Source organism: Podarcis vaucheri (genome assembly GCF_965113315.1).
Source record: "Podarcis vaucheri genome assembly, chromosome: 6".
Taxonomy (NCBI): domain Eukaryota; kingdom Metazoa; phylum Chordata; class Lepidosauria; order Squamata; family Lacertidae; genus Podarcis; species Podarcis vaucheri.
The window spans coordinates 92,404,001-92,409,674 of record NC_138764.1 but is presented as its reverse complement, the minus strand read 5'-3'; positions in this window follow the sequence as shown (position 1 = coordinate 92,409,674).

Genomic DNA, 5,674 nt, shown 5'->3' with positions numbered 1-5,674 from the left:
AAATGAGGTAGCGCGCGCACCTGTCCAGCAAAGACGGTTTTGTGTCAGTCTTCAGCAGGACTGAGCCAGACAACTAATCAAATTAGGAGATATAGGCGGGCTCTCCTCTCTCTCTCTCACACACACACATACACCGAGTTGAAGGGAGGGATGAAGACCTGAGGGAGGTTATGAGGGAAAGTTGCTTCGGGGATGCTTTTTTTAAAACAACAACAACTGGGGAGGAAATAAAGCTTCGAGAGAATTCCTGAGGGAAAGCTGCCACGAGTACCCAGCTTTTAAAATAAAAACAAACAGATAAAAGATACTAGGGTTGCTAGTTGTTGCACTAAATGATTTACTGAGTAAACGTTTTGACTGGATGGCAACAAGCTTCACGGTGTCGTTGTTTGTTTTTGTTTTAAAAACGGTCTCCCATCTGCCTCCGCCACAGATAAACAGAAAGTCAACTCCAGGGACGACTTGTTTAACAGATTTGTATTAGTGTTAGAAAAAATACAAACAGGGGAAAGGAGGGAGAGGTGATTATTACTAGCTGCACAATCCTAATAGGAAACCCTGCTGAATTCCATGGGGCTTGTTCCCAGTTTAGGGCAGCCCAAGAAGGCTCCTATTATGGAAAACTTGAGATTAAAGCAGTGCTTTTGTTCCTTAAAAAATGTTTAGGTGTACTCTCATTTTGACTCAAGAAAATCACCATTTTGTAGTTCAAATCGGGGAAAATCAATACGGTAAATGGACAAAAGTACAAAGAGTCACAAAATGTTTAGGAGTATGCGTACCCCTGCGTAAACCCAGAAAAAAAAGCACCGGATTAAAGTATTATATAGACTAAAGATGATGGTGCTGCTTGAAATTTGTCACACATATTTCCCATCCCTCTGTCCATGTATAAATGCCAACTGGAGCATCCGATGAAGTGAAAACTAGTCCACAAAAGCCCACATATTAAACTGGGCAAAAGCATTGTCCCTGCCCTAAATTGTTTGCAATCCTGACATCCTAATGCTCCTTGTGACGATTAGGCTACCATTATTTCCAGAGGGATAACCATATAGAATTGTAGAGTTGGAAGGGACCCATCTGTTGGTGCAAAAGTAAGATTCTTGTGTCACCTGCAATACATAAATATATATTATTGTGGCATAAGCTTACTTATTCTACCACTGGTCCCAGTTTTCCTGCAACTGAAAACATCCCAGTTGCTATTGAATGTTAAATTGTGATAAGAAAAAAAGCCAATATGTCAAGGGGTGCAGAAAATGTTAATGCTGCGATCCTAAGCACACTTACCTATGTGAGGTATATGCAAAGCCTCAGCCTATAAAGTGGATAAATACAGGGGAAAGTCTTCACAATGGGAAACTCCCAAATCATGACAACATAGTATTTAGCAAAATATGGTGAATCTAGCCTAGGAACCAAGAGGTGCATGCATGTGGCTCAAATACAGTGCATGGGTTAGTACTGTATAATTCTCCTAATTTTGTTGTACTGTATAGTAAATCACTAGAGCTAACAACATTTAGAAGCTTTTTGAAAAAGATACAGTACTTTCCTTTTTTCTTCTTGTTGTTATCACTGTCTACAAAATCTTTGTGAAGGAGAGCTTCAAAAAACAGTAACCACAAGGGCAAACAATCCTACCCTCATAAGATTTTTTGGGTGCTATGTTTTGAACATTTGTGTTCAAGAGCAGACTTGATGCCATGATTTCCAATACAAAATTAGCAAGTTGTTACAGAATTTAGTTGATACTCACCATGTGGCATAATAATTGCTTACATTAAAAACTTTGCTAGTGTTTGCAATTGCCAGCAGCAGTTGGTGTGAGGCAATGCCACAAAAACTTATTTGTATAGTGCTGAAGTTCACTTGGATAGAGGTAGGGCAGAACGGCATTGAGATCAAGGAGACTAGCCAAAGGTTACCTGGTGAGCTTCATGTCTTGAGTCCTGATTTTAACCCTAGTCTCCCAGGACAAACCTGTAATCTAAAACCACTGGCAGATCTTGGTGTCTCAAATTTCATTGGTGCCCTGTGCAATACCAAAATTTGGTGTCCCTCTGCCTCTCACCTTCCATTCAACGTCATAGTTGTGGTGTCCACTGCAGCACCCTTGAGGCTCTGTGCCCAGTGCAGCCAAACCAGTCATGCTACCCTAAATTCGCCTCTGCTGCCACCTGCAAAACCTGCTATTTTTGTAAATGCTGTGAACCAATTTTGAGTGGATTCCTGAGTTCCTTTCACAAAAATTACAATGATAGATAGAACTTTGGGGCAGCATTGGATCCATGCCACAGGATCGTCATCAATTTGCCACAATTTCCCATGCAGGGGCAGAATAATTTCCTGTTGATTTCTACCTTTGGGTCTACACCATGGACATAAAGTTCACGACATTGCTTTCACCAATTAGCCTCAACTGAATTATATGAAATTTGAGATTTAGCCCACCATGATAGTGGTAACACAAATCTAAGTTTTTCATTTTAGTAAAGCCTCAGGCTCCAACATGAAAGAAACTGGTGCAATTATCAAAGAAACAACAAAAGAAGAGGGAATTAACAAGTCCTTTTAAATAACACACCTTTTTTGCCTTCAGGTATATTGAGATCAAATGGAAAATACTTATGCAAACCCCCGTGGCTCTTTTTAAGAACTCCATATCAAGCATCTGTGTTTCAAAGTTTATTTGATACACAGGCTGACAAGTATATGTCAGGACTTTAAATAACATTTACAAATGAAATTGTGCACTATAGTAAGATATTTTAAAGACTCCTTTTATTTCAGTGCAGCATCAAATATCCACTGCAATTAGGCTTGACTCCAAAATTGAATATCATTTCCTACATTACTCTTATTGAAATAAATAATGATAATTTAGTACGTATTTAAATTGCCCTTCCAGCTAAACTCAAGTATCAGAATGTTCTCAGTGAAATGGTCACCATTTGGCAAGTTCCCAACATTAGAATAAGAATAAGAATAAGAATAAGAATAAGAATAAGAATAAGAATAAGAATATCTTTATTGTCATTGCCCCCTTTGGGGGCAATTAATTAATAGTCAATTAAATGTAGGTTGTGCTTATAAGTATTATCATTAAAAAACAAAAACAAAACACATGTGGATAGCCTACCAATGTTGTATCAGATGGAATGCCTCAGTGTACAAACAAATTTATCATCTTCATCTTCTGTGCTAATTATTTAATGTTCTAAAGACAAGTGGTTACTTCCACATGCAGCGTGTGATGCCGTGAATTACACACATTAAGAAATTAAAACTAAATTAAAACTATGCTCATAATGATTTCATAATCCTTAAAAAAGTAACTTTGTACTCCACATTATATTGGTTCAATAGTTACAAAACATTCAGATTTATTATATTCATAATTATGGGTTTAGTTTTTTCAAAGAATCTTATTGAATAATACGTATTGTCTCATATTAGACAATGCCACTTACAGTATTTCCCTTCCTCTAACAGGAACAGGTTATTTTCCTACTAAGAAACTCTCTAAGAATAAATTATAGCAATTTGGTAACATATAGGAATCCAGTTGCTTTTGTTAACAGAATGAATGAATGAATTTATGTCAGTCACCGACCAGAGTGTTAATAGAAATGTGAAGTAGTTGAAAGACAATATAATTGGCAACAAGAATTTTCTGGATCTGTTATTGTATCACTTCTCAGTTTCTCATGGCTGTGAGAAAATGTTGAAGAAAAATGTATTCCATGCACCAGCAGATTTGACTATGAACAAGAGCTGAGTATGGGAACCAGACCTATCACCTGCTGCTTACATGGAAAGATGTTGATCTTTTTTAATGAACAGGGCCTCTAGTATAGAAATAGGAGATGAAAAGTCATTCACAGCAAAGAGCATAAAGAGGGCATATCCTTTCTGATTTGACATGCCTTGCTTAAAGAATAAAATCCAATACGTTTTTAGCTTACATAACGTTTGAATGAGAAACACCTGCAGGTAATTTAGTATCATGGCAGCCAGGCCAGTACAATAGAGGGATTTTATTTTCTGACCATTGTTCTTTGTTTTGACTCTTTCAGCCACATATAAATCTAGCAGATCCTTTATTTAGCGAGAAGGAAGCTTACGCCTAATCTCTGTCACAATACCTTTGGAATCTAACATTGAAGATATTTATACTTTTTCTAGCATGAGATAGGAGACTGTAACACCAAGCAACTATCATAAAGTGCTCATCACACTTATATAATTGCAAAATTGTTTTATGGGTTTTAAAGCTTGTATCTTTTGTATTTTATTTTAACTTTATTGTTGTAAACTGCTTCAGTTCTTCTGCGTGAATGTTATATGTGAATGATGTGGTTTTAGGAAAGAACTGCTATTTTTATTTGTTATGTTTAGTATTTATTTCATGTGCATATTTTTGAACTCTGAAAACAAATATTAAAAACCACCAGTGGGCGCACTCACACATGCTGTGCACATTGCATGATTTATCTTCCTCTAGTAATATATGACTCCAAACTGAATGTGTGAAATGACTCCATTTAAAATAATTGGCTTGTATTCAAAGCTCCCCCATCCCTTCACAGAGTGGATTATGGGAGACAAATTTTCATAGACTAGGGGGAACTTTTTTGATAATATATAGGAAAAGAAGAAATGTAATATGTGATGTTATCAATGTCCCTAGACCAACACCACTTCACTGGCTGCTCCATTTGGAAGATGAATGAAACATTCATAGAATCATAGAGGGACCATGAAGACTGTGATGATGTAATGTGATGTGTAACTATGTGGCTGCCACTGACCTAAATACATACATAGACATGACCACTACAATTAGTTAGGATCTCAATTAGTTAGGATGCTGGGGTTTTTTTACCCTTTGCTAGGGAACATACCTATTTTCTTGGCTCTTGTGCTATGTGATTAAGGGCCAAACTGCCCCATGATGTTGGTAAAAAACATTACACAACACTGTTGGGGGTTCACTGCACCAAGGAGAAATTTTTATTCTAGGGGATTAATTTTGTTCCAGGTTGACTTTGTCTTGACACCCATAGCACCCTCAGTGCTGCAGATTGGCAATACTGATTTCTTATTTTTTTATGCTATTTTGAAGGGAGGAGGGACCCATTAAGCTATTGGGTACATAACATAATGAAACCCAAGTTAAATCACCCTGAAGCTACTATAACCCATGATGGGGTGGAGCAGGAAGAGGGCTTGTATTATGTAAATACCTATATTTTCCTCCACCACAGCTAATGGGATAAGCAATTTAAGAAAGGGAAATAGCACTTGGAAAGGGGCTAATCCCTCCCAAAGTGCCAATCCAAATCAGCACAAGTGGCTGCTTTTTAATAAAAAAAGAACAGAACCTCTTGGGAGATCACAGATCATATGTAATTTGCCCCTAAGGTTATATAGTCTAAGCAAACTTTGAAATATGTATCAGTGAGGTGCCTTTCACGTGCAGTCTACCAAAATCTAGTCTCAATAACAAAGAACCTTCAAGAACTTGTTTTTGTGTGTGTTTGAAACTGCCATCATGCTTTTCACACACTATCTTTTTAAAAAAATAAAATTCAAATTTTCAAAAAGAAAACATTTTTTTTAAACACACACACTTATACATATACACACAGACATATACACTTATTTT